Source organism: Harpia harpyja, chromosome 1 (assembly GCF_026419915.1).
Source record: "Harpia harpyja isolate bHarHar1 chromosome 1, bHarHar1 primary haplotype, whole genome shotgun sequence".
Lineage (NCBI taxonomy): Eukaryota > Metazoa > Chordata > Aves > Accipitriformes > Accipitridae > Harpia > Harpia harpyja.
Genome location: NC_068940.1, coordinates 97,916,364 through 97,928,268, shown reverse-complemented (window position 1 = coordinate 97,928,268; position 11,905 = coordinate 97,916,364). Strand labels below are relative to the sequence as shown.

At 40.7% G+C, this 11,905-nt stretch overlaps 1 long non-coding RNA gene across 1 annotated transcript; it reads right to left on the bottom strand.

The window, feature by feature from the left end:
* Positions 1–1,623: 1,623 nt before the first annotated feature.
* Positions 1,624–11,405, bottom strand: LOC128150428 (uncharacterized). Its single transcript, XR_008238056.1, has 4 exons — positions 11,340–11,405; positions 9,332–9,542; positions 5,065–5,117; positions 1,624–1,780 (listed from the first exon to the last, which is right to left on the bottom strand). It is a non-coding gene; the product is annotated as an uncharacterized LOC128150428 (long non-coding RNA).
* Between the last annotated feature and the right edge of the window lie 500 nt (positions 11,406–11,905).

Sequence of the window (11,905 nt, the reverse complement as noted above, 5' to 3'; positions counted from 1 at the left end):
TTGTCTTAGAAATATAAGTAATTCAGTGTTATATAATAGCGTGCATAAAAATTTTGGAGGAAAGTGCTATTGTAATGCAGCAAAATAATCTGTTCCTTTATAATTAGGAAAACATTTTGAAATTAGTTTCCTTTATATCATGAGCAGTCATGAGTCTAAAAATAGAGGCATTTTGGCTTTTTAAGCAAATTATGCCCTCATCTTAGAACACAAAGTGATGTAAGTCAGTCTGTAGTTCTCATGCACTTGTGTGATACTCTGAGGTATGTGTATCCAGCATGGCAGAAACAGGTTTAATTTTGAAAAATATTATTGTTTTCATTGACATTTTCAAAAACCTTGGAAGTTTTTGTATCCCAATTAGTCCATTTTAAGAGAAAATCTAAAACTCTGGGTCTTAACATTGCCTGAAAACTCTTATCAGTGTCCATGTTACTAGCAATAATCCAACTAGAGAGTTCACTGTTGAACTAAAGAAGAAAAACAAGTATTTCTATTTTAAGAGACACATGAACCTCATTGGAATTAAAATACACTGGAAATGTAACCCCTGAAGTGGCAGGAGTCTTTTAAAAGGTTTTCTGAAGTTTCAGTGGAGCTGCACATACAAGTAAATTTACTGTTATTGCAATTCTAGCAAGCCCTTTTAGCCTAAAATCCAAGTTCCATGTATATTTTTTGCCAAAAGGCTAGCAGATGACAATCAACACCTGAAGCAGAGTTTCAAACCCGAAAACCCTCACAAGTCCCCTGCCAAGTAGGCTTACAGCCAGCTACACATTATTTTTAGCAGATAAGAACCAACATAAGTCTGAGTTTTCCCCAAGATGAGGCGTACCTATAGTTTTGCTCTGGATTTTTCATTCTTCCTATAGTACAAAAAGACTGGTTTGCTTAAGTGCCTGGATCAAACTGAAACAAAAAAAGGTATAATTATCTCTCAGTGACAAAGATGACAGTGTTATGAAATACTAGTGCTGTGTGTTAAAAATCAAACAAAACAATCAAACCCTCCCAACCCAGGAAACTCAGAGATTAGTGGTGGGATATTCCTTCAAATCAGCAACTGTCATTGCTGTAAAACTTAATTTCAATTCATTAATTATTATGCAGAAAATAGAGAATCCTGATTTGTAATCTGTGTTGCCTATTTCAAGCTGAGCAGCTTACTTTTTCCTACTGGAAAATCTTTCCTCATTGCTTGTGATGTCTGCGTTCCAGAACAGCAATATATGGGCAACAATTTGCCCTAACCAGTTTTATTCCTGATGTATCTGTAATACCATCCAGCTCACCCTTCACAGGATTTTTTAACTGCATCCAATGAATAGTTAAGCAATAGCATGTTTTGCAATTTTTCCTTTCTAGGCTGTTGCCCTAAAGACAGGGATGGAAGATATGAGAGACAGGGAGGATGGAAAGGAAACAAAGTGAGGAAAGCCTTCATGGAAACATGATTGCTCATGTGCACCATATGTGAACAGTGGCATAAACTGAATGAATCAAATTTTGTCTTGCCGTATTACACTTCACCAAGAAGCATCACACTCCACAAAGTGTGTGTGGCCCTGGAGGAAACAGAGTACATTGATTCATCATAACAGAGCAGCTGGGGCAGTGCAGTGAGAAGCAAAAAGAATTAGAAAGTTTTGCTAAGGACCCAGAGTGGCTCTGGGTCCTGCTGCTGTTTGCCTCCAAGAAGAGTATCTCCATGCTCTGCACGATGATTCATGATGCAGTACTTGCTATGGTCCCATTTTACAGGTATGGAGAATGAGTTCTGGAAAAAAATGAAGAATTTTCTCACAAGCTTGACCCATTCCTCAAAATCCTCCTTATGCCTGCCTCTGCTTCTCACTTCCCCCAAAACCTCATTTATTTATTCCAAGAGAAAACTGACAAGTTCTGGTATGTTTTTCCATTGTGGTGGGTTGACCCTGGCTGGATGCCAGGTGCCCACCAAAGCCACTCTATCACTCCCCCTCCTTCTCAGCTGGACAGGGGAGAGAAAATATAACAAAGGGCTTGTGGGTCAAGATAAGGACAGGAGAGATCACTCACCAATTACCGTCACGGGCAAAACAGACTCAGTTTGGGGAAAATTAACTTGATTTATTACAAATCAACCGGAGTAGGGTAATGAGAAATAAAACCAAATCTCAGAACACCTTCCCTCCACCCCTCCCTTCTTCCCGGGCACAACTTCACTCCCAGATTCTCTACCAACCCCACCCCAGCGGCACAGGGGGACAGGGAATGGGGCTTACGGTCAGTTCATCACACGTTATTTTCTGCCGCTTCATCCTCCTCAGGGGGAGGACTCATCACACTCTTCCCCTGCTCCAGCGCAGGGTCCCTCCCACGGGAGACAGTCCTCCACGAACTTCTCCAACATGGGTCCTTCCCACGGGCTGCAGTTCTTCATGAACTGCTCCAGCGTGGGTCCCTTCCATGGGGTGCAGTCCTTCAGGCACAGACTGCTCCAGCGTGGGTCCCCCGTGGGGTCACAAGTGCTGCCAGAAAACCTGCTCCAGCGTGGGCTCCTCTCTCCACGGGTCCACAGGTCCTGCTAGGAGCCTGCTCCAGTGCGGGCTTTCCATGGTGTCACAGCCTCCTTTGGGCACATCCCCCTGCTCCGGCGTGGAGTCCTCCCCGGGCTGCAGGTGGAGATCTGCTCCACCGTGGACCTCCCTGGGCTGCAGGGGGACAGCCTGCCTCACCATGGTCTTCCCCACGGGCTGCAGGGGAATCTCTGCTCCGGCGCCTGGAGCACCTCCTCCCCCTCCTTCTGCACTGACCTGGGGGTCTGCAGGGTTGTTTGTCTTAACGTGTTCTCACTCCTCTCTCCGGCTGCCGTTTCCGTCTGTCCCAACTTTTTTTCCCTTATTAAAATGTTATCCCAGAGGCATTACCACCATCGCTGATGGGCTCAGCCTTGGCTGGTGGCGGGTCCGTCTTAGAGCCGGCTGGTATTGGCTCTGTTGGACATAGGGGAAGCTTCCAGCAGCTTCTTACAGAAGCCACCCCTGTAACACCCCCCCACTACCAAAACCTTACCACACAAAGCCAATACATCCATGTATGCTCAACTCACCATCTTTAGCCCTCTTTCCTCTGTTTCTCCCCAGTCTCTAGTTACTGACCTCAGTAAATAAACCCTCCTACCTCTCTAATGGTTCCTTCTGTATGTTCTTTAGTGAGTCCTTGTCTTTTTCCATCCCTCTGTGGTGATCTCCTACAGCTCTGTCTTTTCTGTCTGCATCTTTTCTAAGTAAATGTCATCTACAAACATAAATTCTACCTCCACTTCTATGCCTCACTTCTACCCCTGTATTCTGCCCCTGTGGATGGGATTCATATGTCTGAATGTAGATATTTGTTTCTGAACCACCCATTGTAGGCTCTCCGTGTAGTCTGAAAAATCAAGCCAATAATATTTAAAGAACTGTAGGGTGCCATTAATCCAACTGCTAAAGAACATCACTAAAATAAAGCAGCTGAGTGACGATCTAACTGTGCTTCTTTCCTTTCACAATAAAGGGTAACACCTACATTGTAGCTATATAAAGTTAGGTAGGATAAATCCCATTCTTTTGTCCAAACTAAAATCCTAGTCTAGCTCTAAAACTTCTTTGTAGACATTTAGGCTCAATGTCGCTAATATAAAACTCATATTCTCCATAGTATTTTTCTGCTCATTTCTTGTGGACAGAACTATCAAGCATCTGATCACACAGGACCATAACCTGACTTTCTTGTTCTTGAAATCTGCACACTCAGTCTTACAGCATCTTTCTATCTGATGTCTCTAAAATACACTGTTTCTGATTCATTCACTCAGCTCAAACTGTTATCCAGGCTCTCATCTCATGCATGTGGCATGCTTCCTTGGGCCCAAGTAAATCCCATGTCTCCCCTATATACCCAGAAGACCTTTGCAATGATAATTCTCCATGCCATTAGTCACCTTCTCTCTCTCTCTGAGGTTCCTCCTCTCTTTCATATCAAAGAAAGGCTTTTGAGGACCTTCCCAGCCAATAACAGCTTTTTTTCTTCCCATTTGGCTCTGAAGCCAGCTTCGGGCTTTGTTCAGAGCATGTGGCTAGCTTGTACCTGGCCAGATTTCCAAAAAGCAGCTTTATCCTTTCTTTCCAGCCACTGTTAATGTTTGAGAGCCACTTGTTACAAATACATGCAAAACTTCCCAGTCTGTCTTTAAACTCTTTCCTAAACTTTTCTTTTCCGTGATGCTTCAACAGCCCCTTGGCTCGTTTGGAAATTTCCTGGGACAACTGTCCTCTCTCCTGTTGAAGAGCACTTATGTGACTTCTATTGATCTGCTGCCTCTTCTTCCATATTAGACTCCAAGTTCTCAGGGCTTTGATGATGTTTTTGTTCTGTTTTCTGTACAGCTCCTAAAACACCAAGGTCCCAGCACATATGTTTGAGTAGACCACGTTATATCCTCTAGCTCAGCAAATATGCCAGATCTCAGAATATTTTCATACTGGAAGGATCCAACAGATGTGAGGATTTTGACCAACATGTCCATGAAGTATCTACACTATGCCAGAATTGATGTATTTATATTTATTTCTTTTCCCAGCAGAAAATAAGTTGCACTTACAGAGCATAAGAGACTGTCAATTTTGAGCACTTTATGAAAGTATAAATGATTTGTCCTAAGGAAACAGGCATTAAGGGAAAGGAGGTTTAAGTGTTAAAGCAGCTGTCAGGCACAGAGGAAGGAAAGGAAACCCCACAAGTTTATTTAATTATTTTTACTTGGATTTATTTTACATTCTCAATAACCAAATCCAATAACAACAAGAAGCCGCTGTGAATATTCTCCAGCTAGCTTGGAGGTATAGGGATAATTTTGCAGGTGGATTTTCTAATTTCCCTTGTGGAAATAATGCTTTTAGTGCATAGTGCACTGAAGCAAAGAAAAGACAGTGACAGATGCTTTTAAAGTGTTTAAGTGGACAAATGGCCTTTGTAACACAATAGAGACTCAGAGTGTTATTTATCAGAAGTTGTGCAAAACCCGTCATTCAACCTTACCTTGGGGAGCTGGAGTCCCACTTTCCTCTTCTGTTGTAAGGCAGCAATTAGTTCTGAAAAATATAAAGTCCTCGCACAAGATCATTACGGTGCTACATAAGTGGTTAACAATAGTTGCTGAAAAGGCTAGTAAAATCTGCTAATTAAAGGTGAACCAAATGATGTAAAAAATTAAACTATCCATTGCTTAGCTAGCTCCAACTATTCAAAGCACTGGTTCAAACAATCAAAAAAAAATTAGTAGGAGACTAAAAGGAAGTATCTGTCATATTGGCACAAGAGAGACACTGTGCTTCATTCCTCCTCTGTCTACTTCAAAAACACTATGCCTTGTTAACTCTGGTGTATTTCTCCTCCTGTGCTGCTTGGAAAGACCTGATGACTGAGTAGACTGTATTTGTTAATGTTTTCTCTTTCCTTTGGTTCTGCAACATGTCTATACAGGTACAGTGATGCTTTCAACCTCATTACTTCCACTTTATCACAATACTTACTCAAAACAAGATGAATTCAAAAGAAAGAGGCATCCTGTTCTCCTCCACAAATGAAACACAGATGATAAACTGAAGTGATTATAAGATGAAGGCTGCTATATAGAAGAAATAAAATAAATTTCCTCTTAAAATAAATCAAAACATATTAAGGCAGCAAATATTAGGCAGCAGAACGTAGAACTAAAATAACCATGTGTGCGCCTGGGAAGGAAAACACAAAGAGGAAATATCTACTCTTTTTTAAATGTTTAAGCTAATTTAGAAGTAAGAATAATAAAATGCTTTAGTCATGAGAATAGGGTCATTGTATGTTGCCACAGTGGCATAGGTTTATGGTTGCCCTAGTACACTAGATGCTGTTTTCAGATTTAACTTGCTTGGATTTTTCCTTAGAGTAATTCTTACCTTTCTGAACTTTTAAAGCTTAGCTAAATGGTTTTGTCACACATACAAGGTCCATGTTCTCAAATTTAGCATCACTTAAAGTGCAGTTTGGACATGAGTAATAATGTGAGCATCAGTGCTTTAAGTGTCCTACAAGAGATGTAAAAAAGTGTGTAATGTGCAAGTTCAAAGAGAACTGAATGGGAAGGTGAATTTGGTTCTGATATGAAGAGAAGGACAATAATTTTCAAAGAGGGAAATCAGTTACAACTGTTTGAAATGGAAGGCCACCTTCTGAATCCAGTAGCTCAGAAAGAAAGGCTGAGATTTAATTTAATTTTTGTAAAGTAGTGTAATTACTATTGCACACTTTTTTCTTACTATCCTTTTTGTTGTTCTTGTTGTTCATGTACAATACTGAAATGTAACTAAATTCCCTGGATGCTGAGAATTAGTTTGAATCTGGAGACATGAGCCCAGCTCTGAGCTGAGCTGCAAAATCAGCCGGGAAGGTGCTAAGTAGTGACTATACAGAGGTACCGTGAGAACCACACAGTGCAGCAGTAGCTTGAGGACATCTAAATCATGAAGAGAAAACATAATTTACACTCTTCTGACCTTCTGTGCAAATGCCACTCGGCTATTGCTGTTTCTTGTCTTGTGTATTGGTACTGCAGCCCTTTGGAAAATTTAGAGACCAGGAGATTGACGGGATTTGAATTGTGAGCTTGAGCCCTAACTCCGTTTTGAATGAGTAAGATTTTGTTCCTGCAGGTCAGGATCAGGTTCACATTAATTTGAGGGAATTAGACAGGAGGGGGCTATCTACAAAAGCCCCCCGGTGCCTACGCATTGTGTGCCAGGTGCCTAAGGATTCTACAGGGACCAGCAGGGAAAGACCTACACACCCATTTGTCTCCCCTGTGGCAAAGACACTTTTTTGTGTGAGGGCAAAAATTAAGGACGCCTTCAGGAACCAAAAGGACTGAGGAGTTAGATGGTTTCTTGGTGGACCACCCAGTAATGCATAGACGCATGAAGTGCACCTAAGCTCCTTTTGGAGATACACTAATCACTGAAGCAAGGAACCAAAAGATTAAATGATGCCTAGATGAAATGCCAACTGCCAAGTCCCCAGCCACAGATCTAAGCAGTGGAAACCTTCTGAGCATGCAAAAGCAGAGCCTGAAATTATAGAAGTATACCAAAATGCAACAGTAAGATGTAGCAGGTGGCAAGCCTCAGTTTGTTGTGCCCCATTCTTTTATCTGTTCTTATTTAATGTAGATGGTTCTTTTTTACAAAAACATAGATAAGCAGCTTCTCAGCAGAGCCCGCACTGGCATCCCTGAGATTGTAGCAGGCTACATGTGAATTCAGTTCTTTAATATTATCATTATGAAGCAGAGTGGCAGAAGGCCAGCAATCGCTAATCGGGGAACAACAGAGCTAATTACAGCTAACTGCAAGCTGAACAGTCACCAGACAACAAAAATTCCCTTTCATTATGGCTGAGTCCCATCCTGAATTTCATTTCAATTCAATCTGTTCTGAACAGCAAAAAGTTGGAGCGTAACAAAATTCTTTCCAAGGCAGTTCCTGGAGCACCAGCTTATGGGCTTTTCTAAGCTATGGTCTCCCATAGTAGTACACAGCAGCCAGGACTCACAGTGCTCTACAAAAACCAAATTGATATCCTAGTTTATTACCCAGTACAACTCTCCTGCACTGTCATGGAGACACATCCCTTCCAAGTTTTAAAGATGAACAAGTTACACCTGAATGACTCACTCTGAGCTGATCTTCCCCAAGGTCTCAATTGCAATTGTGGTGCTAGCTAGGGACTGAGCTTACTCTTGATATATGGTAGAGTTTTCTCAAGGTTCACCGTAATTATACAGGTCTGACCCTGCTTCCCGCTGTCTATTGTAAAATGAGCCTGGCACATGCCAGCTACTTCTGCATTGACATACATGTCACAGACACAAAAGGTTCTTTCATTATATATATGAAATATTTTTTGAGTGTAGCAATGTTGAAATATAGCACATTAAATTAAACACTAGAAAGAGAACTAGCGGTCTCTCTATACCACTAAGTTTTCCCTAGAAGAATCCAGCAGTTTATCTGTTATCACTGATTAAAAATAAAAAAGTCTCTAGGAAGTCAGGCATACTCTAATGCTCAATGTCATAAAGAGGACAAAACTAAGGAGCAATAATAGCAATATGTTTTCTGTCCTAAAAGAAGCACAGGATCAGAATAATGAAGATACATCTTGGGCCCATCGGCACAGAAAGCACAGCTGGGGTGGGCTGGAGCCCTCCACCACAAGTCCATCCTTTCCTCAACTCAGAGCGAGGGCTACAGCAACCCTGCAGAAATGCTGGGTCGGCGCTGAACATCCTGGCGCTCCCTCTCAGTAGTTCGCAAAGCTCTTTTTTACACATTCTGGCTCCAACACTAGAAAGCTGGTCCCATATGTGATAATCTAGAGGATCAGGCTTACTCCAGAATAGTTTTAAAATCCATGGGACTCCAGAAACATGTCCTCTATTGCAATGAACTTTCAGAGCCATAAAGGCATCGCTCAGTTTTCATCAGAACACTTTTAAACAGACACATCTTTGCTTGGGGCTCCTCTTGCTGTCTTGAGTCCTCTCTCAAGGCCTCATGAAGGACATTTGCACCACTTTACATTAACAGAGTAGAGTGGAAAACATTGTGAATCCCAGAAGTAAGATTCAATATTTTTTGGTGATCAGATTCTTGTCATTCACATAACCATTTTAAACCAGCTAATCCACTGGTTGCAGTGGCACTGTTGGCTGAACTAAACCTATGTGAGTGACTATTTGAGACCATTTATGTGAAAAAAGAATGGGAATGAATGCACCTTCACCATCTTTGCTATCTTTCAGGCCAGCAGTCATAGCATATATAACTGACCTTACAACATTTGACCAAATAATGTGCTTATGACCACATAAATTTTGGAACATGAACCAGTGATTCGGGAGGAAACTGAGTTTTCAGTAAGACTTGACTCAGGACATTGACCTTTACAAGCTTGATATGGCAACTTAACTGCTTTTGGAAATCCAATGGAAATTGCAGGATTCAATATAACTTTCAAAAATAATTCAAAATTTATAACCATCTAGTGATGGGCGACAGGGCCCTGCGAAACAAGACACTGCATAATGCAGTAACAGTGGGTACTGAAACTGTTGCGAAATATTCTGATGAATAACCTGCAAATTAGTTCTTGGACATGAGTGTTATAAATCCCTGTGGTATTTTGAGTGGGTTTTTCTTTTGGGGAGGGGGGGTTGCATTCACTGCCCTCTAGGCAAGAAAACCAATTTTTCTGGAAAGTTTTCACTTACCTTTCCAAGCAGACAGGACTGCAATTCCACAACACACATTTTAGTTTAAATAATGTGCACAGGACTTTGGTAATGGAAGACTGCTCTCGTTATTTCAAATGTTATTCCAGGTGAATTGAATCATTCAATAGGAAATTTTGCATTTGTTTTCCTCCTTTTGCTGTGCTTCTATGACAGGAAATGGCCATATTCCCAGGGTAAAAGATAGCATCTGGAAAACAGCAAAAAAGGGAAAAAAATGCTGCAGGTCAGGTTAGGAGGCTTGTTCTTATGAAAATGGAATCAAAATAGCCCTCTATCACAGAATAAATACAATGAAGTATCATTCCCTGCATTGTTAAAGTTACTCCTATATCTAGATAAAGAAGGGGGAAATTACTGGTGTTATTTTTCTGTGTAGCAGAAACTAGATTAAACACTTTCCTAAAAGAACTAGATTTCAAATTTAATCAAGAGTCAAAAGGGTTGTCTTCAATGAGCAAAATAAGCCTTTTTTTCCTCTGTTTTGGTTTGATGAGTGCATATGAGGTGTTCAAAGATAAAAACCACAGTTAGAACATGGTATTTTCATCATGGCAAAAGCCTGTTAGTGCAGGGGCAGAGGGCTGGCCTTGACCACTTCACTTCTTAGTAAAACTAAGCCTTTTTTCTCTATCATTCTCTCTTGGGCTAACACCCACATTACTTATAGACCATAAAAAGCCATGAAGAAATTGATAGAAAAGCAGCATAGTTGCTTTTGAATAATCCATTGTGTTTCCAGTTCATCTTTAGGAACTTAACTATATTTTAACATACTTCTCTGCATACTCTGGGATTGAATCCTCTCTAAAATATCTATATAGATTAATCACGTAAACAAACAGGAAATATAGAGGTAAATGCAGCTTAGAATCCATGGCAAGAGATTTAAGGAATATTTTTGACTCTTTTCTATTTCCACAGGGCTGATGCTTAGGCCCAGTGATATGAAACAAGTGAATGTAATGATAATAATAACACTCGTGGATTCTCTTTTAGCTTCCCACAGCCCAGAAAAGGAAAATAAAGTAACCCAAGATGGGTTTATATATGATTTGCTTGTACTGAGAGATGTGTCATGGAACTTGGCAAACTTTCTCAGGTCACAGATTTTGCTACCACAGTGCAATATGAGCAGTTTAACCAATTGAAGTAAAAATAATCATTTCCTACCCTTTAATCATAAAATGTTCCTAAATAGACCACAGAAAACTCCCCCAACATCCTACAGAGCAATGGCTGTAAGTTGGATTTGTTAAACCCATGCAGCAAGGCAGCACACAACTCGGTGGTTTTTAGGATGAATTTGCATTTCCAAGGACAGCCTCAGACTATGTCCATAAACTGAAGAGGAGGACTGGCAGATGCTCTCCAGGCATGTAGAAAGTACTTCCTTGGTAGCGTCATCCCTACCTCAGGGCTCTGCTAATCTAGTTTCTAAACTGAAGGAGGAAAAACCACCTGGAATATTTTGGAGTTTAGGTTACTGTTTGAATTAATCCCATTGGGATGCTGAAGGTAAACTGCCCTATGCTCTTTGGAAGACAGTATTGTCTCTGAGAAGCTTTCCCACTTTCAGAAGTCAATAATCGTCAGTGATCTCCTCACTGTGACTTAAAGAAAGGTTGGGATTGCAACTGCTTGCAAGCCATGGGGAATGGGAGGGCTGGGAAAGTTTATCTAGGCTTTAATTACAGATAAAATACTGCTAGCTTTTAGAAGATTTAACAACAAGGTTAGTAGATGAGTATTTCTGGGCTGCTTTTTTTCTTTCTAACAACTACTAATTATTTCAAAAGCAGCAAGATCGGTTCGGCCTGCATGTAAGAGTGCAATGACAGCTCTGTTAATCATCCAGAAATCATCTGCTTGGGACATTGTGATAAATAACAGATGAACTACCCAGCCAGTTCTTGGAAGCAAAGCCCCTGCTTTGGAACAGTGCGAAACCACAAATACTATCCATGTGCAAACAAATGTGACTTACAGTTTATCATTTATATTCGAGCTGCCCTGAAAATGTCTTTCCTCTTCCTGAATCATTAACTTGTCTGAAAAAAAATAGAATTAGACACATATTAGAGGAGGTCAATAGAAGAAAAGCAAATGACAAAAATTAAACAAAACAATAGACTGTGTTATGTTTCCATGGAAAGGCAGCAAAGGAAAAAAAGAAAGGCCAAAAAAAGAATGATGAAAGGATTAAACAGAACAAAACTAATATTTCAGTAAACGGTGGCATGTTTGTCTTCCCTTTGAAAATGTTTCTCATGTGTCAATATTTACAGGTCTTACCATAGGCAAGCTGGGGAGACCACACTCTGCTGAGGGCATCTCCTCCCTTCTCATTACACACCAATGTATTTATTTTGCAAGTTATTTTGAAGATCACTTTTTTCATTTCCTAAGGCCTCCTCCATGTGTTCAGAATTACACTAACCAAAAAGATGGTTATTGCCTACTTACTTACATGAGTGACAGATGATTACTGCTGTAATTACACCCAGAGCCTATGTTTGCGGCATATCCCCCCTTACAGCTCCAAAGCCTCTC